At 33.7% G+C, this 23,871-nt stretch overlaps 1 non-coding gene across 1 annotated transcript; it reads left to right on the top strand.

Annotated features, from left to right (window-relative positions):
• The first annotated feature begins 18,450 nt into the window (after positions 1-18,450).
• LOC121218926 (small nucleolar RNA R71) lies at positions 18,451-18,556 on the top strand. The gene has a single exon (XR_005915408.1). It is a non-coding gene; the product is annotated as a small nucleolar RNA R71 (small nucleolar RNA).
• Positions 18,557-23,871: the final 5,315 nt, after the last annotated feature.

Genomic DNA, 23,871 nt, shown 5'->3' with positions numbered 1-23,871 from the left:
TCAACGCAAAGCAGCATCGACCCATCTTTATTTTTAACAAACAACACTGGATCTCCCCAAGGCGATATGCTAAGATGTACAAAGATGAGGTCCAGGAGGTCTTGCAACTAAATTTGCAGCTCTTTCAACTCGTGGGCGCTATACGGTATAGAGCAATTGACACATGAATTGTACCCAGATAAAATTTAATTGCAAATTCCACTTTGAGATTAGGAGGAAATCTTGGTAATCCCTTAGCAAACACATCTTGAAACTCGCATACTATCTTAATCTTACTTATCTGACTTTCATCTGAGTTTGAATTAATAATATAGGCTAAGAATGCTTCACATCCTTGAACTAAAGAAATGGTACAAGTTGAACCACTCAATTTGATACCATTGATTTCTATAACTTCACCATTCAGAATTTGGACTGAAAACTTCTTTTTACAATAGTCCAAAATCATTTCATTCTCGACCAACCAATCCATTCCCAGCATCACATTAAAATCACCAAATAGCAGAATTAACAAATCAAAAGGGAATGATCTATTCTAGATTTATAATGGACACCACCTATACACTTGGTTAACGAACATGGTTTGTCCCAAAGGACTAGATACAACCATTGTGACTTTAAAAAATTAAGATATCAATTTCCTCGATTTCACAAAGCTAGAATTAATATAATAATATGATGGCCAAGGGTCAATTAAAGCATATACAAGTGCTGAGTATAAAATAAAAATATCTACTACAACATCGGTAGCATCATCCTCTTCACAGGTTCTGACCACAAAGGCTCGCGCTGGGGCTCTAGCCTTCAATTACTAAACAATCAATTCGATCCCTCTTTTCTGACTTCTCCTCGATAGAAAACCATCGCAAGGATTTCTGTAACATCCCAAAAACTAGGTTAGAAGAAACTGAGTTGGTGAAACCAAGAGTGGTTACATCTTGATTTTGAGTTAACATTTTAAAAATTTTGCAAAGTGATTTAAATTGGTATAGTGGTTAAGTTCTCTGGAAGTGTGTCTGAGGCCCTGTGTTCAAATCCTTTCTTTGGAATTTTTGTTATTTTTGTCTTAACCTCTATCCTTGATCATCTGGCATAAATAATATTTTCGATCAATTGAGGTTAAGAATGAGCCTGTTGGTTCGGTGGTAAGGTGTTTGTTAGCTTACCTTGGTTTTATGTTCGAGAATTTGTGAAAGTAATAAGGAAATGTTTTTGTGATGTTTTTGTAAATTAGTTTTTTTAATTAGATTATATTTTTATTTATTCTCCAAAAACTCCCACATTTCCCAATTTTTTTTCGTCTCTTTTGTTCTACCTTTTCTTTTTGCTCTCCTTTTAAATTGATCTTTTCTTTTCTTTTGGTTTTATGATGTACTAGTGTATTATTTGTCAACTCCTCTTCTCTGATTAGTTGACGAGCTTTCCTATCGGGTAAGTGATTTTGATTTTGTTGGTTAAAGAGTTTGGGTTTGTTTTGGTTTCATGAGATACCTTTTATTTTGGGTTAAACATTAAGTGGTTTCGATTATTGGTTTTCCTAGTAGGTGAGGAGTGGTTAACCTTCAACGATCCTCTAGTAAATTGGGTTGGTGTGTTGTTGTTTCTTGAAGGTAAGCGTAAGTTTATGTTTGAGATTTTGTGTTGAATTTCTTTGACGTAAATTCGGTTTTAGATGTTAGTTTAGCGATTTGGTTGTGAATAAATCATCTGATTGGACGTTTGAACGTCATTTTATGTTTCGGGATCATCATTGTTGATTCTACATCAAAATTGTATTAGGTGTGTAACGAAAATCTGAGAAATCAGCGAACGAGGAAGGCCAAAATTGGGGTTATCGATGCCACATGACTGTGAGCCAGGCCGTGTGGTAAGTTGTGTGTGACACACGAACGTGTGATAGACCGTGTAACTTTCTGACTTAAGTCACAAGGGTTTGTGCCAGACCATGTAACTCTTTGACTTGAGCTACATGGTCGTGTGCTAGGTTGTCTTCTAAGCAGTGTGAGTTACTAATGTGAGCCACACAGGCTAGACATGTACATTATGTGAAGCCACATGGGCTTGTGGGCTAAAATTTTTAAATTTTCCCTAAGGCCATAAACGTCATTTAGATCAAACATAAGCTTTTTGTAGGGTCCATATAATATGGATTAAGCTACAAATCTCGATATTTTGTGATCTGTTAGTGTGGAATATGTATTTGTACGTATGTTTGATAGGATATAAGCTAAGTAAGTATGATCTTTTAGTGTATAATATGCTTTTGTTAGGGATGTGTTTAAGGTATGTGATTTATTCAGTTATGATCTGTGTTTTGTTAATTTTGATGGTACGTTTCTGTGTTACTTTATTGGATGAGAACATGTGATATCTGATTTGCTTTGTTCTGTTTCTATGCCTTCTGTTTCTATTATTGTACAACAGTAGGTCCTACATGCTTATCATTATGATTCTGTATATACAAGCCGTGTCACATTGCATGGGGTTTGGGATGATGTTTAAGAAGGAAGTTTCTAGCCATTTAATGATTTGCAATATCTGGTGGTTTATCCACAATTCCGTCTGGCAACTTGTATGCAACTATGATGGCTTGACCACATACATCTAGCTTGGCTGCAATGTAGTGGCTTGACCATATATATCTGATCTGGTAGTTTTAACTGCAATTCTGGTGGCACTATCTACAATTATCTGTTGGTGTGATTTGGTTATATGAGTTTTGGGGAACTCTATTTTGGTGTGTAACGAAGTTGGGTAGGATGTTTTCTGAAAAAATCTACATTCTGATTTTTCGAAAAATCTCGCATTAGCATAGTTATGCATTCTCTATTCTGTTTATATGATCATTATCAAAATCTCTGTGATACTCTGATTTGCTTTGTTCTGGTTTTATGATCGTTACCAAATTCTCTGCGTTACTCTGATTTGTTTATTATGTTTTGTATGATCTCTGTCTGAGTTTGGTTATGCACTGAGCTTTATAGCTCACCATTTTGCTTTATCTCTGATTGTTCAGGTAACCCTCTAACTTAAGACCGGACAGTATGGGTGCTCAGATTGGTTTCACAGTTAATATAAACATGGTGATTTTCATAATTATTCATTTTTGACTTTTTGGTTTGTAATCTTGTAACACCCCGAACCCGATACCGTCGCCGGAGTCGAACACGAGGTGTTAACAGACTTCAAACCACTTATTCGACATTTCCCAGACAAGCTGCCGATCTGCGTACTAGTCGCTTTAAAAATCATATCTTGAGTTTCACAACTCGAAAATCAGTTTCGTTATTTTTCCCTGAAACTAGACTCATATGCCCATCTCCATAATTTTTTCTAGAATTTTTGGTCGGGCCAATTAGTACAGTTTATTAGTCAAAGTCTCCCATGTTACAGGGATCGACTACACTGACCCTTGCGCATTACGAATTGGATATCTCCCTGCACAGAGCTTCAATACTGATGTCGTTTGTTTCTATAGAAACTACACTCAGAGAGGAATCTGTACATATATGGCATGACTCCTAATTATCTCTGGTTAATTTATAATAAATCTCCAAATTCGGAACAGGGAATCCAGAAACCGTTCTGGCCCTGTCTCACGAGAACCTAAATATCTCTTAACATACTATCCATATGATCTTTTCGTTACTTCTATATGAAAATAGACTCATCGAGCTTCAAATACATAATTTATTCATCAATTAATTCCACTCCTACTATTTTTAGTGATTTTTCGATCTCACATCACTGCTGCTGCCAGCATCTGTTACGAAAGCAACTATGCCTATTTCGTGATTTCTCCTTGATCTAACTAGTAATTCATCATACATATCACCAATTATGATCATGACTAGCCATGCCAAAGGCTAATCATTGTCAAACTTCCCCCTACTACACTATTGCCATATCATGAATTTTAACACCAAAATAATCAACCATGACGTATGGCATAAAAGGTCGAATTATCAAGATTTGCGACCTAACGTTATGAATCCAAACCCAACCAAACATTTATGCCATTTTCGCATGGCTAAAAGATTACATACCAAAGTTCAAACACAACATAATAGCCTATACATGCCGAAATGTTCTCCTAAGCCAACTAAGAAGAAAGTACCAAAACTTGCTATCCGGTGTGATGACTTCGATGACGGCCCGGCCACGCAAAAAGAGACGAGTCCAAGAAACCTAGAATAGGTGACAAGGAAACACCGAGTGAGTTTATAACTCAGTAAGTCATAAGCAATGCACTACCATCCATTAATAACATTATCACAACAGGAAATAAAATGGAACGAGGCTAGTTACTCCATCCATACCGAACCATGCCATGGTTCCTCAGACCTATCGGTTCAATCTCATACCAAATCATGCATTCACATTCCGTATACTCATCAATAGGATATTTGAGGCATTTTCATACATCATTTTATTTTCGTTACAATCATACAACTAAACGGCCTTTCACCTATTCCACGATAAATCTTATGTACGTGACTTCAAGTATATTTGTCACATAGGTTCAAACTTACCAAGCTCAACTCCAAATATAGACATAGCACCTATTAGCCATGAACTCAAGGTACTTACCCGATCCGCTGTCCGTGATCGACTCAATAACGTCGCACACTTAGTGTCCATAATGTTTCAAAAATATATAATAAGTCCACACACTCAGTGCTATATAATCAACTCGCACACTTAGTGCTACATAATCAAACTCGCACACTTAGTGCTACATAATCAAGCTCGCACACTTAGTGCTACATAGTCAAACTCGCACACTTAGTGCTACATAGTCAATTCGCACACTTAGTGCTGCACAATTTAAACCCGCACACTTAGCGCCAATCTCATGGTCATAAATGTTTATACCCGCACATTTAGTGCCGAGATCAACAACTCAATACATCTCACCTCTTTTCTTTTCATTCAACACTTTCATCATCACATACGTACATGCATATATATATATTTATTCATTCCATTCAGCATCATTACATAAACGTTATGACCATTTGAATTAATACCAACTATATGCTTAATGACTTACTTGGTGTTGGGTAAGACGGTTCCAATTCGGCTACTCGATGATCTTTTCTTTGCCTTTGCTTGATTCTCCTCCTTTAACTCCTTGAGCTTAATCAATAAATCAACTAGTTTAGCCATCTTGCTAAACATTCATAATTCAATTACACATGCATATGTATGTTTGTATATTCGGCAACCATCCTCACTAATTACCCATTTAGTCGATTATACACATAATTAAAGGTAACATCCCGAATGGGCATACTTGTGTATATATATACATATATATGTATATATATATACTTCGGAATGGGCATCACAATTAGATTTAACACCACCTTCATACTCAATTAGATGGCCGAATGTATGTATACATGTACAATGTCAACTATAACATCATTTAAACACCTAATTTCATCTCATGAACACTTAATCGAATTTTCCTAATCTAGCATATTTTCACATCTATTTGTAACATCATGTAAATCCACATATAATTACATTTCTTAAGTTCCACATCTTAATGCCCATTATAGCCACTCCCATAGTCTAAATCTAGCAATCGGCAACACCCACCTTTCCACTATGTTAGCCGAATACTCATTCTCTTCCTAGTCCTAAATTCGGCACCTCCAACAAAATAGCTTAACAATTTCAACTTTCATGCTAACATAACAAGCAACTTAACACATCCATATAACTAGCATGCTAATAGCATCAAGGTATCAACTAAAATTTTTTTAAGCTCCTTAGCCGAATCCTAACTCTCCAACAACCCCAAATCCAACCATGGGATAGATAGAATTTAGACTCATCACCCAAAGGTTGTGTAAACTTCCAAAAATATCATTGAACATACCTTGATCTAAAGGACCACCTTGGCCGAATCTTGCTTCCTCTTCTTCCTCTAGTTACGACAATTGCAAAAGAAAGAAAACATGAACACTCCTTCTTCCCTCCTTATTAAGCATTCAAACTCCCTCATTTTCATGCCACAACATCAAACACTCCTCCTAGATACAAGCAATGGCCGAACTCTTTCCAAGTTTTTCTCCCCTTCTTTTTCTTGGTTTTTCGGCTGGGAGATGGCAAGTATGACACCCATTTTTTTTGTTCACTTTCCTATTATTATCCCCATCATTTGTTAACCAAAAGAAAACATATTAAATTAGAATGAGTGGAGCATCATCACTCCTTGGCCGGCCACCATGTATTTTATGGGCAATTTGACATGCAAAGCCATGCTTCCTCACCCTATTATTAATTACTCCTTATAATTCATCTATCATCTTTTCTAACTTTGTCAACTAGGTCCTTTTTGAATTAATTCACAATCCTAAAGCTAATATTAAGCATTTAATTTCTCATATATTCACTGTCACACAAAAATTTATGCAATTAAAACATAAAAATAAATTTTTGGCTCGGTAATGTGGTCTCGAAACCACATTCTGACCAGGGTCTAATTTGGGTTGTCACAAATCTATTCTGAACTTGTTTTGGGTTTTTCGTTTAATACATCGGTAATTGATATTTTCACATGCAAAATTGCAAAATCACTTAGGTAAAAAAAATGTACTTCAATTTTCAAAATTAAAACTCCGAAAATGATTTTCCACTACAAATTAAGTAATCTCTTAAGTGTTTTTCATAAACACCAAATGGTTTTTTAATGATTGTTTGGCATACTCATATATGTTAAATACTTATTTAAAATAGTTTTCCAAATGAGTTGGTGTAAGTTCTGTAGATTCAGTCATAATTTCTAGGCTGAGTTTCGGGTGTTACAATTTCCCCGACCCTTAACTATAGTAGCGGACCTCTAAATTGTAATGGGAGAAGAATCATCATTTTTTGGACATTCCTGAGCAAAATGTTATGGAGATCCACATTTAAAACATGCGTCGGGCTTTTTCTATCACTCGCCTCTGTGTTTCTTCCATACAATTCACAATTTTGAATTTCATCATCTCTTGCAGGGCCTCAGACATTGCCTATGGAAACTGATGGTTGTCGGTCTCGGCTTCTTTCTCACTACCTATGGTTTTCAAAGTTGATCTCTAAGGTCCTTGAGATTCTCTATATTGCCTTGACATAGGGTGCAAACTATATGTCCCGACTCACTTCGCAAAGGCTCGGGAGGGCTCAATCTTTTATTCATGGCCTACTCAACCATTTTCGAGCATCCAGTCAGATCAACAAATTCTTTTAGCTTCTGCAATACTAACTGAGCTCTGATCTCATTACGCAATCCCCGAAGGAATCGCTTACAACTATCTTCTTTGGACGAAATCAACTCTAAAGTATACTTGATTAGTCGTAGAAATTCTCATTCATAATCAACCATCAACATATCACCTTGTCTCAGCATCATAAATTCATATTTTTTGTCTTCCAAATACAACTCACCGACATACTTGTTTTGGAATTCGGATAGGGAAAAGGTCCAAGTGATCTGGTCAGCTAACACGTGCTAGGAAACTATCAGCCACCACTAATATGCCTCCTCTTTCAGGTGGGACACAATGCACGTGACACACTCATGCAAAGAGCATTCAAGCTGTAGTAATACCCAATCTGTCGATTCAAGCCAAGCCTCGGCTGGCAAGGGATTCATGCCTTTCAGCCCTTTGGATTCACTCACCTCGTATTCACTCATTGAGGAAATTCAGCTATGGTGTAGAGTAAATTCTTAGAAACCCTGAAATATATAGACTTTTTCAACACCTTCTGAACATTAATTCATGCAAATTTCAAGCATTTTCTATTGAATTTTTTTCTTTCATTATAAAATAATTAAATTGAACATGATTTAAGACACATCTTGAATTTTAGTTATTTTGATATTAAATTTACGTAATTTTGCCAATTTTGAGCAGCTTTTCGCAGTAGGAGCAAAACCAGCTTTTAAAGTCACATTGGAAAGTTTTAATTGTTGGGGCATATTTGATGGTTTATTTTACTAATTATCAGCCATGGACACCCAAAAAAATTAATTTTGGACTCCTACAATGCAATTGGCCCAGCTCTCAATTATGGTGATTTAATTCAACATCTTTATGTAAATATAGGGTCCCAGAAATTCAACTTGAAAGGGAATAATCCACAAGTGAGAGAGCAACCCAATTTGCTACCCAAATAAACTATTTTAAGCTGATTTTAAAAATTGCAAAAAAACCCTAAAGTTTTCCTCATACCCGTTCCAAACCCCTCCACTTTTTAAGCCTCAAATTCAAGCACCTAAATAATTATAGCAAAACCACCCAACCCCTTCTTCCATAATATATGGTCAGCCACCTGAAGGAGAAATTCAAGGATCCTAAATGCTATTTTTAGCCATCACTAACTAGTATAAATAGGACCCTCATTTTCCTTCCAAAGCATCTCATTCATTCTTCATTTCCTCTCAATTTGAGCTTTCTTTTGTCTCTTTTCCATACCATTTTTCTTCCTCTTGAGAAAAAGTTTTTTTAGGCCTTGAGAGTAGCCATAATTCAACTATATTGAGAGTGCTTAACTTGTTTGTGATGGCAAGACAGAAGGTCCAATGAGGGAGAAAGTAATTTCATCTGTCGTAATTCGGAGTAGCAAATTAAACTAGTTTTCGCACTTTAGGAGCTTGAACATAAGCATTTTAGTTAAGTTTTAATTACATTTTTGTAATTTTAGATAAGTTTAATAAAATGTGTAATTTAAGTATTTTATTGACCTTAGGGGCCGAATGAGGCCTAAGGAGGCCTAAGGGTGAGCTAATATACTTTGTAAGTGTGCAGGAGACAATTAGAAGGTGTATTAACTCGATACTGGTTGCTAGGTTGCAATGTGGAGTATTGGATGTTGCAATGTAGGGAGCATAATAGAAGAATTCCAAGACTACCTTCAATGTTGCGACACAGCCTGAAGATGTCGTGACATACCCCTGAAGACACCTTGAAGTTGAGCATACTACCCTCATTGTCGCGACATAGGGCTTAGTGTGTCGACACATCGCCTTTGTACGGGAAATAATTACGAGCCAAAAACATTTTGGTTCGTACAATCAAACGTTAAGCACGAGGACGACAACTAACCTGGGGTTTAAGACGACATCCACCCTAAATTCTATAAATAAGCTCATTTAGCACATGTTAGAAAAACATTTTAGATTGTAGAATTTTCTCTCTAGATTTAGTTTTTAGTTTTTCTCTTTTTTAGGTTTAAGATTTTATTTCTGTTCTTGTCATTTTCTTTTCTGGAGAAATCATATTCTGGAATTACTATCAAACTCTATAAGGATTTTACGCTTAATTTCAATACAAATTAGGCTTTTTCTAAACTCGATTCTTGAATTATTCTTTATGTTCATTATTTCCATCAATTTTATATCGTTTATTAGATCTATGAGGAACTAATCCTCCTGTTGGGGATTAGCGAGTGGAGGTATGAATAATTAACTATTTTGTAGGGATTTCTTAACAGATAGCTGTTCAGGGAAGGAAAAATCTAAACCCTAGGCTTGACAACCCTAGGAAGTCATCGAGGTTAGAATTAACCCAAATTTGGTATGGTCTATCCATGAACACCTTAACCTTGAACTGGCATGGACTGTGAGGTTGAAAGATAAGTAGTTCTTTCAAACTCAGTATTTCAATGGAAGAATTGGAAGATCCTACTAGGTATTCACTAGTTGATTGAACAAGAAAACCCGAGATGACAGTTGATTATGACTACCAAATCGAGCTAATCACCCATGCCCAGATTTGATAAATATTTGATTATTTGATTTCTTGTTTTTCATTTATTTACTTTTCATTTATTTCCTTTCTTATTATTTTTAGTATAGTTTATCAAAATCATTCTTTTAAATCTTCGTACTATAATTTAATTAAAATAATAATTAGATCTATTTATGTTTAGATTAGAATTAATTTAGTACTTGCTTCCCTTAGGTACGATCCTTAGAGTACTTACCTACTCTGTTGTAACTATATTACAACCTGACCAATATGCTTGCGGATACGACTTTTCACATCTTTTGTGTAGGATTTATACTTTGGACGTTGGTACATCTGGAGGCGGTCAACAAGTTGGAGCCGTTGCTGGGGAGTCAACGACACTATATTAGTTTTAAGTTTTATGTATTAATAGAATAATTAGGAAATATTTAGATTATAGATATGATTTTAGTTTATCTAATTATTTGTTAAATATTACTAACATTTTTCTTCTTTTCAAGAAATCTTCATGGACATTCTCATCTAAGATACTCGTAATAATAGCTATAGGAATCAGTTTGGTATAAGCCATGGATAATTTTGAGTATATGTGGTTGGACAAAGATTTAGATTATAACAATGACATTTATGTTGAAAGAGTCTATGAGGAATGGGAGATCCATGAGAACCAACAATTATTGATGCTTGAATTAAGTCAACTTCAAGGAGGAAATCCAATCTCTTTACAAGAAGATGAAATTAATATCAATCCAAATTCAATGGGCCATCAACCGGACGAAGAGAAGAACTCATCTGAGAACCCTTGTGAAGAAAAGGAACCCTCGAACAGTCACCTAATCTTGAGTATGGAAGAGTGTCTGGGTAGATTAGAAGAAATAACTTCACAAGAAGTTATAAAACCAGTTGAGGGAAAGGTGGCCGAACAAAAGGATCAAATGGGAGTTGGATTCACCGTACCAACAACAATAGGTTCTATTGGTGGGAACAATACACAAAGACTGAAATTATGGATCTATCTCTGTAACACGTAGGTTTGGGTAAATATACACAGTCATTATCAAGTAATAAGTAAGTATAAGAGTTATCGTTTCCATAGGGACTATATATGTTAATCAAATAATTGCAAAATTAAAGATTAGAAGTTGGTAAGTGAACACAATAATTTTGATGTGATGGATAAAATTAATATTAGCTAAATGCAAATGAACTCACAATCTTAAACAATAATAACATGAACGAGCTGGAATAATTACAATATTCAACTTAATTCATTTCTCATCATGCTTAACAATGTCTGGAAATTATTCCATGGCAACTCGATCTTTCATGAACTTGAGACTAGTTATAAGTCCTTTTGGAATCTTATACTTAGAAAGACATGCATACTACTATGATCATATTTAACTAAGGGTTTCTTAGATTTATGTGAAGTAACAGGGATGGGTTAGGTTTGAAACAATTTAATGACACAAATCTAAAAGTTATGCAAGGTAAGGAAGCTCTCTTGAGTTATTATGAACCTTTAATTTAATGGGGCTAGGATCTAAATTAAGCATGCATTTTTCAATTATTACGTCCATTAATCGTCATCTATCTAGGATTGATAAACTAATTCTAATGCATTCAATCACATTTTAAAGAATGAAATACATGCATGAGTATAATTGAAAGCATGAACGATTGAGACACAAACACCATAAACATGAATCAAATGAACTTTGTCAAATTAATGTAATCATTCTAGTTGAAACAAAATTAAGCTATCATTGTTAATGAAAAAAAATTAAAACAATTTGCGAACAAGTCGAGTAACTAAGAACAAAATAAAGATAAGGAAGAAGAAACTCTAAATGATTTCGACAGTCGTCTGGAAATTGGTCGAAGTGGCTTTCTCCTGTCCTTATGTTTGCTCTTTCGCAAAATGCTCCTCAAGATGGCCGGCCAAGAGAGAATTTTCTCAAGGAATTTTTAGCTACGGGGAATGGGGAAAATTAATGGCTTTATTCGTGAAAATGAGAGGAAATGATCAAGTGAAGAATGAAGAATGATTGATTGATTGATGGATCTAGGATATGGGAATGAGAGTGGTAGTTATAGTAGAAGGGTGACATGAGAGTTTGCTAAAAATAGCTTGACATATCTCGTGAAATGCTCGCTCTCTTGGCCGAAAATGCAATATGGAAAGTGGCTAATTTTTTCCTTGATTTTCTTACATGATTCTAGCTTGATTAGTGCTAGGGGTTGCATGGTTTCCTGGGCAATATTTGGGAGCTGATTCCTGATTCTTTCCCAAGTGTAAGGATCTCCAAATAAATATTCCAAAAGCTGACTTTGGGTTGCTCATATATCTTTGCCAAATTTGAGCTTCTCTTCCCTTGATGGATGGTTTTGTGACAATTAGATTTCTTTTTAGCAACAAACTCAACTGGGTAAAGGAAAAATTTTTGAACCTAATCATGTTCTAGTCGTCCCTATGACTTGTTCATGTGTGAAATTTAATTTGCTCCCATGTTAGTCAATTCCATGGTCCCATTGCAATATATTAAGCACTTCATTAAACATGTAACAATATAACTTAATTTTATGCAAAATTAACTCTAAAAATTAATAAATTTACAAATTTGCTAAAATCATGCTCAATGTCTTAATATGAATTAAATTCATATAATTTGCTAACAATATACTCAAAATTTTCTCAAATATTAAGTAAAAATATTTGACATAAGTCTATATAATTTAGACTTATCACTCCCCCAAACTTAATCCATTTCTCATCCCAAGTAATGTTTCATATAAAGTAAAAAAAAAATTCTAAGAAGGAAATCTAGCAATATGTTTAAGTAGAATCAACTTTCACACATAATCATGCATCAATAAAATTACACTCACAAACTCTTTCTATTGATAAGTCGCTCATATACAAACATTATTTCAAGATTTTATACTAAGTGTGAGAATATCCTAACATAAGTCATAGTGTGCATGCTTTTCAAGGTCATATATAACATTCACCATTCAATCAAAGTTTCATTATCAAATTATACAAAAGAATCAGAAGGTTTAATTAGTGGTCCTCATATGTTGAACTTAACAGTTTCTCTCCACTAAAGTAGTTGGTATAATTATCAAAATCAATAGGTCTTTTATAGGGTTGTAATGGGGTGGGCTTAAGGTAGGGATAAAGAGAAGTGAATTTTTAGGTTCAATAATATTAACCCTAACTTTGTCTTAGATCTTTTTACAGCACAATCTTCCTACGAATGGGTCTTTTGGACACCCCCAAATTTATTTTAAACTTATGCTCGACAATTTTTTTAGAATTTGAGCAAAATTTTCTTCTTTTTTTTTTTTGAATCAAATGGAGAACATGTACATCTTTCTGAATTTTTCCTTAAATTTTGATCACCAAGACAAGTATAGTTAAGATCAATGCGCAAAAAAAAAAGGAATAAAACTTGAAAAGATGGTAATATGGATTATGATGTAGGTAATTCACAATAAAGTAGGCCATTTAGCTCAATCTAAAGTTTCAAGAGTTAAATTGATAAGGTAAGCTTGAAAGGCTCAAACGATCCAAAGAAAATGTGCCTATATCATGTTTAGATTCTTGTGCCTCCTCGGATTTCATCTCAAGAAAGTTAGTAAGTAAATTCTAAAGCCGTAAACCTTCATGCATGTCTATTTCCAAAGAAATTTAATTTTCATGGCAAAGACTAAGACTAAAGAACATACAAGCATTCCATAACTTAAGATAACATAAAAAATCTCAGACAAAATCAGAAATCATACTTGCATTTGAGCTAACTTATGAACAAAATTTTTCTCTGAACATCATTTTATTTTAGCATTCTTATGTGTAAAGATTGAAACATACTTAAGAAAAATTAAAATTTATACAAATATTGCCCTACCCCCTCCTTAAAAAGAAGCAATGTTCTCATTGTGTAAACAAAGTAATGAATGAGATGAGAACTAAACACTAGGTAGGATTGTAAGAAAAGAGAGGTGAGTCATGAAGACTGCTTATGTACCAAGTCTTTCTTAACAATCCAATCTTAGACATGTTCATTCACATTACCACACTACTTTTTTTTATTAGAAAAGAGGCATTGAGCTTAATTTATTCATGTTTGCAATTTCATACTTATTTTGCGAAAACAAAATACTAAGGAAAATTAATATAAATGCCTAAAAATAAATACTAAGAAAAGAAATTCCCCCTTTTAATTCGTGTCATTTTCTATGTTTTTTTCTTTGCCTTCTTGGTCTCACTTGATCCCACAAGCTCTTCTTGCCATGTCTCGAAGATATGATTTGGAAACTTAGGAAAAAAATAGTTAGAGATAATCTTAAAAGTATTTCGTATGGAATCATTTCTAATTTTTGCATGTCTCTAATAAGTCTGTTGTTGGTTATGCATGAATTTCCACATATCCATCATAATTTAAAATTCTTATTTCTTCATAATGTTTGAAGAAGTGGGCATTGGAATAGTCAACTTAGGATTAATACTTGGCTCCATTGGTTCAGTAACATTTGGTTCCACTCTCGGTTCAGGGCTGTTTGGTTCCTCTTCAGATTCTACTTCTTCTATTTCATTAATTGAGTCAACTTCTGGTTCAAATTTGGTTGATGACCCATCAGATTCTGGTTCGTTCGGTTCATTTGGCTCGATCTGGTTTAATTGCTCAACATTCTCCACTAACCTTTCAAGATCATGTCTTATGATGAAACCTTGAACATAACAACCATTTAGGTTTGCTTTTGATTTAACTTAGGCCCTAAAACAAAGTGAAGTAATCAATGATAGAAAGTAGGCAGTTCCTGCCTTTTTCCTAGCATAATCTCTGATTTCTTTAAGAATAATTTTCCTAACATTGATAGACCTTTCCTAACATTGATAGACCTTTCTATCATAATTGCATACAACAAAAACATTCATTCCATCAAGATGGTTGAACTATGTGAGATAGGCATGAAGCTATATCGAACAAAGTAGGGCCATACCTTAGCAACTAGGTTTAAATACTCCTTTAGGTAATAATGGCTACCATACTTCCTTTTAATCCATTGGGATCCCGAATTTGTAACAACATTAAATACTTGTTGAAGAAAATCCCAATTGATATTTGTCATCATGGAAGAGTACTCATCTTCTTCAACATCAGACAGATCAAATCATTAATGGATTTAGAAGTAAGGGGTACCTTATTTTTACAAACAGGAACTTCATTAGCATTTGGCATGGTCAAATTGGCATAAAACTTTTGCACTAATTCCTGTTCAGGTATTGGTCGTGCATCACAAAATTAATTCAAATTTAAAGAATCATTTTTTTCGAATTGACAAAAACATAATCATCTTGTCATTACTCTCCAAATTGAAACCTTTTTCTGACATCATAGGTTTATTTTTGAATATGGAATCAAATCTTTCCCTCACTTCATCATCTTGAATCACAATCAAATTTTTGTCAGAAGTCTTTCAAGATCTAATTCTTTTACGAGACATGATACTTTTTCCCGAAAGAAAACAAAATATAGGCAATGAGTTAAAAATAAGAAATCAACAAAGGGATTATGGTGGCTAGGGATTGCGATAGCAAGGATGGTATGGTGGAAAAAGAATTGCGACATCGATAGGATAGGTCACGATAGCTACTATGGCGAAAAGGGTCTTACGAAAAAGGGCTTGGGTGATGCTACTAGGGGTGAAGCTTCTTAGGACTTGAGGTTGACGGTTAGGAGAAGGAAAATATATAGGTTTAGGGTGAAGGCTAATTGTTTAGGTGTTGTGAAAATTATGAAGGTGTTAAGGGGTTATATAGTGATGGATTAAGGCAAATCTTAGTTAAAATTTAGCTAAAGTAGTGACTTTGGCGGTAAGGTATGAAGGGAAATAAAAGTGTCGGAAAAAATTTAAGGTTTTTGGGGGTTTATGGACGACAATGAGTGGGTATTTTCCTGCTCTTCACTTTTTTGGGCTTTGAACCCACACTATAATTATTTTCTATACCAAATAATTAAACTAAACCAAAAGTAAACGGATTAATACTTGGGCCAAAATGAACCTCTTATTAAACATAAAAAATTAAATTTCCTTTTGGGCTACTTAGAAAATTTATTCTCGAAAAATTACATCAAATTAAATTCCCAAGAAAGGTTTGAGGGGTCATAAATAGTCCCCTTAAGTTTCAATCTCATTTGAAAAAATTAATTTCATGTACTAATTTAAGAAAAATAATTTCTAAGCATGCTATTTATTCAAATGAGATAACTAAAAATAAAATAACGACAGAGAATGTAAAGAGAACTCCTTCAATGTTATTGGTGATTGTCACTAAATAAGGCGATGTCAAACGACCATTTATCATACCAATCATATCCATCTAGAAAGAAGAGATAGCCTTGCCCAGTAATTATATTCAACATTTGATCTAAGAATAACAGCGAGAGATGGTCTTTCTGTGTTGCTTTGCTCAACTTTCTGTCATTCACACAATTTTGTCTGGTCGTGATTGTCCTTAATGGAATCAACTCATTATTTGTCATACCTTCTTTCCTTGGTACAGGTCCTACCCATGAGATATGATAGATAGGATAAATAATTCTTGCTTTTACCCATTGAGATTCGAGTTTCTTAGGATCAAATACTAAAGATTGGATCAAACTCTTTTGTCCCTCGATAGATCCCTTTTTAGTATCTAATAACCTATGAGTACAAAAAGAAGGATTATTACCTCGAATATTTACAATTGTCCACTCGATACCCTTCTCATGCCTTTTCAAAACCATTAAGTCTAACTCAAGTGACTATTCTCTTGATGAGTTGGGTTACTTGTACTCATGTGATGATAGCTCTAATGATTCGAACTGAACTTTTGAACTGAATCCTTTTGAGTTGGCTTCCAACAAGGCCAAACATGTATCGTCCTCATCTTGATGTGGAGAGTCAGATGAAATACCTTTCAAAAGATCATTGAATTCTAATTTTTTCGAAACTAGTGGAATTGTCTTGGAGACAACAGAACAATGTTTAACCTCATCAGGAGATCTTATGGCCTTGAGTACATTAAAGGTCACATGTTCATCTTGAACTTGTATGGTTAGTTCACCTTTCTGTACATCGATTATCATCCTATTGGTTGCTAAGAAAGGCCTTCTTAGGATGATTGATACTTCTTTATCTGCTTCAAAATCTAAGATAATAAAGTCAGCATGAAATATGAAATTATCAACACGTACCAAGACATCCTTGATCTTTCCTTCTAGGAATGGCAAAGATCAATCTGCCAATTGGAGTGTAACTGTAATTGGTTTGGCCTTACCTATACCTAATCGTCTAAACACAGACGTAGGCATCAAGTTGATACTTGATCCCAAATCGTATAAAGCTTTACCACAATAGGATTCTCCAATATTGCAAGGTATGGTTAAAGTTTCTGGATCCTTTAACTTAGGAGGCAACTTGTTCTGAAAAATATGCTACATTCTGTGGTCAGGACTATAGTTTCAAATTTCTCAATCCTTCGCTTCTTAGACATAAATTCCTTCATAGCTTTTACATAGTTCGACATTTACTCCAAAGCTTCCACCAACGGAATGTTGATACGTAGTTGTTTCAACACATCCAAAATTCTCCTAAATTGAGTATCCTCTTGTTGCTTATGTTGTTGGATTTTTTAAGGATATAGAGGTTGTAGAAATTTAGCTTAAACTGGACAACTCTTTAAAGGTAATGTCTTTGCATCTGACATAGATGTTAGATTATCAGAACTTACAAGTTTAAATTTTACCTCTTCAGAATCTGTAGCATCTGGTTTTTCTTGTGTAGGAGTTTCAACTGTTTGTTGAATTTCCTTTTCCTTGGTAGGTCTTCTTCAACCTCAACTTCCTTGGGTTCCAAAGTCCTTCTGCTTTGTAAAGCAACTGCCATGCAGTGTTCCTTACCCACTCTCCTTGGATTTTTTGTGTCACTTCGCAAGGCTCTTTGCGGTCTATTACGAAGTTCTATCGCGAACTGACCCATTTGGGTTTCCAAATTTTCCAATGTTGTTGCTTGAATTTGGATTAAGGCATCATTATTTGCCATGTACGCCTTCAACAAATTTTCTAAACTATTAGATGATTCAGGTTGCGATGGCTTCTAAATTTGTTGATTGAACCCTTGAGGTTGATTTGGTTTATGCTGCATGTAGTTGTTGTTTAGTTCAGCTCTTTGGTTACTCCAAGAAAAGTTTGGATGGTTACTCCATGAAATATTATAAAAGTTGGAATGTGGTACTTGTTCACTTCTATTTTGGTATCGGTTCCCTACATAATAAATAGACTCGGGATTTGAAGGAGAATTCTTAAAAGAATGACCGTCCCCACAATATATATAGGAAACAACATCAAATTAACTTGGTGGCTAGCTGCAACATGATTAAAACCATTAGCAGTAAATTGTTTCAACATTGAAAAGCTAGAAGATACCTGAGATAAAAGTGAAGTGAGGGCATTTACTTCCTGCATTTCAGCTACTCGTCTTCCTGAAACTGTTCGATTAGTCGGCCATTGGTAGTTGTGACTAGCTATTCTCTCGATGATCTTGTAAGCCTCGTTATAAGACTTCGACAAGAGCGCACCATTCGCAGAAGCATCTACCATCAACCTTGTGTATGTTGAGACCATTATAAAATGTCTCCATCTAGATGTAAAGTGGAACCCTGTGGTGAGGGCAGCTACGAAGTAACTCTTTAAATCTTTCCCATGCCTCGCATAGGGATTCATCATCCATTTCTTGAAAATAGTGATCTCATTCTGCAACATAGCATTTTTGCTAGGTGGGAAATACTTTACCAACAATTGTTTAGCTAAATCTTGTCAAGTAGAAATTGAATGTGGAGGCAACAAATTAAGTCATGCTCATGCTCGATCTCGCAATGAGTACGTGTTAAAACAAGTTTTATTTGATAAAAGATTTTGATATAACAAAGTGAAGTGTTTTTGAATATAAGTTAAAATTAACAACATGATTTTTAAATTTTAATTATAAGAAGCAAAACTTTGAATATTTACATTGAACTTTTAGAAAGTTTTGAAACAATTTTAAAATCAAGTGAAAATGATTTTAACCAAGTCAAAATGATTTCAATTAAGTTAAAATCATTTTAACACATCAAAATGATTTTCAAACAAGTCAGAATTGCTCTAGGCCAAAAAGTATCGATACCATTTGGCCAAGTATTGATATTTTTAGAATTATTGATACCCTTTGAAAAATTTAGACCAAACATGCATTCTATTTTTAGAATGCCTAAAAATTATCGATACCATTTTTTGGTATCGATAATTACTAAAAAAATAATTGATATCTTTCTTAAAAACAATACTAAAATAGTATTTTGTTTCTTATAAACCCTACAAAGTATCGATCCGATATCGATACCTAATTCAAAAAATATCGGTAAAATATTTTTTGGTATCGATTAATAAATCCCAACGGTCACTGAATCAGCATTTATTACAAAAATTATCGATACCCTTTTATTTGGTATCGATACTAGCAGTTGCAGGAGAATTAAATGCTCTAGTTTTATATCCCCAGTAGCTATATTCACTACACCAACAACCTCAACGGTTGGAAATCAATTAGGGGGTATAAATACCATCTTCCAAAGACCTACAACACAAGAAAAAAACACTTTCAAGTAAAAATCATCAATCAAACAACCTTCGAGCTTAATGCTTTCACATTCTTCTTACGTACACTTGTGAGCTTTATCTCTATTCTCTTTCTCATGTGTATTTTATTGTATTTGATCCTTATGTTTCAAACAAATTAATCTTGTAAGGATTGTTTATCTGTTTGCTTATTTGTATCTCTTTGAGAGGGTTTGCAACTTAAGATTTACGGTAGAAATCTTAAGGATTTGTAAGGTTAAACCTTGTCCTTGAAGGTTGAACAAATTAGTAAATTTAGGAAAATCATCAGTAGCAGAAAGCTAAGGTAGTGTAGTAGGTAATTGGGGCAGGACCACTTTAAATTCTTTGTGTTCGTTATTTCATTTTTGTCCTCGTGTTCACCAAAATTTTTAAAGGCCAATTCACCCCCTCTTGGCATTTTCGATTTGTTCCATCGAGCTAACAATTAGATCAAACCTAGAACTCTAGAGATGATTTTACCACCAAAAGAGAATATCCTCAAGATTTTCAAAATGGAAGCCACAAGTCAAGAAATTTGCTTCATAAAATTGGAGCAAAATTCCATCATATTGGGTGAAGGGCATTCCACCATGAGGCCTCCTTTATTCAATGGCACCAACTACTCATATTGGAGAACAAGAATGAATCTATTCATCCAAGCTAATGACTATGAAGTTTGGAGGATTATTACTAATGTGTCATCCATTCCAATAAAGAGGTCAAAGGTGTTATTATCCCAAAGGAAGAAAGTGAATGTGATGATAATGATATCAAGAATGTGCAATTAAATGAAAAAGATATGCACACACTATTTTGTGCTCTTGGTTCAAATAAGTGTAATAGAGTCTCATTGTGTGACAATGCAAAAGAAATTTGGGACAAGCTTGAAGTCACCCATGAAGGGACAAGTAGAGTTAAGGTGTCCAAGATAAGTCTTTTCACCTTTGATTATGTTGTTTAAGGTAATATCAGAAGAAGGAATCAAGAAGATGTTTGATCGTTTCACCCACAACATCAATGGTCTCAAAGCTCTTGGGAAGACCTATCCCAACAAAAAAATGGTGAAGAAGCTGTTGAATAGTCTCTCAACATCTTAGGAAGCTAAAGTGATGGCAATAGAAGAATGAAAGGATCTCAACTCACTTTCCCTTGATAAGCTTATCGGTTCCTTATTAACACATGAAATGAAGATCAACCACAATGCACAAGAAATCAACGAAGTTCCAAAGAAAGTAAGAGTTGCCTTCAAATCAATAACTTGTAAAAAGGATAAATACTCTAGTAATTATGATGATAATGAAGAGTTGTCAATGTTTGCAAGAAGATTCAAGAGGTTCATGAATCCAACAAAGGAAGAAAATTCCAAATGAATGAAGGATTCAAAATTGAATCAACCAAGGAGAAAGATCCCATTATTTGCTATGTGTGCAAGAAATCAGGACACATCAAATTTGATTATCCTCAATGGAGGAAGAAAGGTCTCTCAAACAAAAACACGAGGCCAATGTTGCTACTTAGAGTGATGAGGACTCATCCGATGAAGAAACTCAAAAAGTACCCAACTTGTGTCTCATGGCCATCAATGATTCTAAGGTAACTTCTAACTCATCTATTTCAAATTCTTATTCTTTCAATGAGTTACAAGATGCCTATGATGAATTGGGTTTGGAATTTGAAGTCATGAATTCAAAACATAAGAAAAATATTTCAAATTTGTAAAATGAAAATGACTTGCTTTTAAAAACCAATCATGAACTTGAAGTGAAAGTAAACAAGATGCAGGGAAAAATTAATGAGCTTGAGAAGAAGAATTTAGACTTGCATAACTTACTTTCGAAAGTTCATGATGATCATGAAAAGCAACTTGAGTTGCTTAAGAATGAAAAAGCTCACTCTAACAAAGTTTTAGAAAAAAGGAGAAAATTCAAAACAAAACTTTGTTAAAAATAGTTTTAATTTCTATAAATATAGAGGTCCCCAAAACTTTGAGAAGAGAAAATTCATTAAAAGTATATGGTTCCCTAAAGGACTCATAACTTCACAAGATAAGAACTTGATTTCAAAATGGATACCTAAACGAACTAAAATTATAGGAACAAATGCTTATAGACCCAAAAGAATTTGGGTACTAAAAATCAAACTTTAATTCTATGTTTATAGAAAAATGAGCATTTCTTTGAGGCGGATTATTCAACGAAAAACTTATGGTATCTCGATAGTGGATGCTCAAGACACATGACCGGTGACAAGAGTCAACTTATCAATTTGAAGCCAAAAAGTGGAAGAGAAGTTACATTTGGTGACAAGTCTACAAAAACAAATTTAAGGAATAGGCTTTATTAGTAAAAAAAATCTTCAATTATTATTGAAAATGTCTTATATGTCAATGGTCTTAAGCATAATATTTTAGGTATTTGTCAGCTATGTGATAAAGGTTTCAATGTCATATTTGAGTCTAAAGGTTGTAAAGTTATTGACATTACTTCTAATAAGATTGTGCTTGTAGGACATAGAATAGAATATATATATATGGTGCATTTAGATGATATGCATAACTCTAATTTATGCCTTGTTGCTAAAAATGAGAATAGTTCTTTGTTATGGCATAGAAAACTAGGACATGCTAGCATGAGTATATTGTAGTTAAAAATGACTTAATAAGAGGATTACCTAGAATTGATTTTGATGTGGATAAAATTTGTGATGAATGTGTTAAGGGTAAACATAAAAGAGTTCTTTTAAACCTATTAATGATTTATTAACTAGTAGAGTTCTTCAAGTAATTCACATAGACTTATTTGGTCCAATTAAGACAACTAGCTTGGGTGGAAAATAATATACTTTTTTGCTTGTTGATGACTATTCTAGATTTACTTGGGTTTTTTTTTCCTAAATACTAAAGATGAAGCTTTAGAAAAATTCATCACATTTTCAAAAATAAATCAAAATGAAAAAGATTACTCTATCACTAGTGTTAGAAGTGACCATGGAATCGAATTTCAAAATCTTGGTTTTAAAATTTTTTACAACTCAAGTGGAATTAGCTATATTTTTTATGCACCTATATTATGTTTAGTGTATGCTTGTGTGTTAGATATCAATCTTGTCTTATGTAATCACATTTACAAGCCCTTAAGAGAATCTTTAAATACCTTAGAGACATTTCAAATTTATGTCTTTGGTATTTTAGAGACTCATCCTTTTGCTTACATGCTTTCTCGGATGCAGATTTTGTAGGTTGCAAATTAGATAGGAAAAGCACCTCCAGTACTTGTCAATTTCTAGGAAACATGCTAATTTCATGATTTTCAAAGAAACAAAATAGTGTTGCATTATCCACCATTGAAGTGGAATATATTTTTGTCGGTAGTTGTTATGCTCAAGTTTTATGGATGAAACAACAACTTAAGGACTATAGAATTGATATAGATATCGTTCCTATCAAGTGTGACAATACTAGTGTTATTTGTCTCACTAAAAATCTCATCCAACATTTTAGAGCTAAAAAAATTGAAATTATACATCATTTCATTAGAGATCATGTTCAAAAAGGTGAAATTGTTCTAGAATATGTATACCCCTTAAATCAATTAGCTGATATTTTTACAAAACCTTTAGATAAGAAAAGATTTTGGACACTTAGGAGAGAGCTAGGTTTGATCACCTTGTCTTGACTTTGTGTTAATTTTTTGTACTTTATTTTTTTGTGCAAAAACCTTGATAAGTATGATATTCATGGCTCTTATATGTAAAAACATAGGGGGAGTTTTATATGTAAAGTTGATCTATTTTAACCTTATTTATCTAGCTTAAATTATTTTTATGTTGTTTTTGCAACTCATTGAATTATAAATTATATGCATTATGCTTGTATATTGTACTTTCGTGCATATAAAACATATAGGTATGCCTTTAGAGTCATTTTAGAACCCTTAGAACTTCTAAAAACCCAAAACTCTTAATTTTACATTTTTCACAGCATTTGGAAAATATAATCACAAATTGGTATCTATACTGTTTTAAACGTATCCATATTTTTATAAAAATATCGATACTCATGAAAAATATTGATACCACGGGCTATTTTTAGGTACCTACACTAGTTTTCTAACATATTCAAACCTAAAACTTTTCCCCCCACAAATTCCTCTCAAATCCTCTCAATTTTCTTTTTAAATTTCTTTATTTTTTCAACTAATCTTAGTCTTTTATCATCTTCAAACCTCATTTGCTCAAGATTTGTTCAACATTTCTTGAAGATTTTACCTATTTCAACACTTTTGAGGTTAAAACCTAACACTTTCAATTTGTTAATTTTATAAAATGTAGATTGAAATAATGCTTCTTGATGGATTATTGAGTTATTTTGAACTTCAAAGATCGTGTTTTATTGTAGGATTCCATCCATTCTTAAAGGTTTTCTTAGCTTTTTTACCCAA

This window comes from Gossypium hirsutum, chromosome D06 (assembly GCF_007990345.1).
Source record: "Gossypium hirsutum isolate 1008001.06 chromosome D06, Gossypium_hirsutum_v2.1, whole genome shotgun sequence".
In the NCBI taxonomy this organism is placed as follows: domain Eukaryota; kingdom Viridiplantae; phylum Streptophyta; class Magnoliopsida; order Malvales; family Malvaceae; genus Gossypium; species Gossypium hirsutum.
The sequence above is the reverse complement of the archived record's forward strand: the minus strand, read 5'-3'. Positions and strand labels throughout refer to the sequence as shown.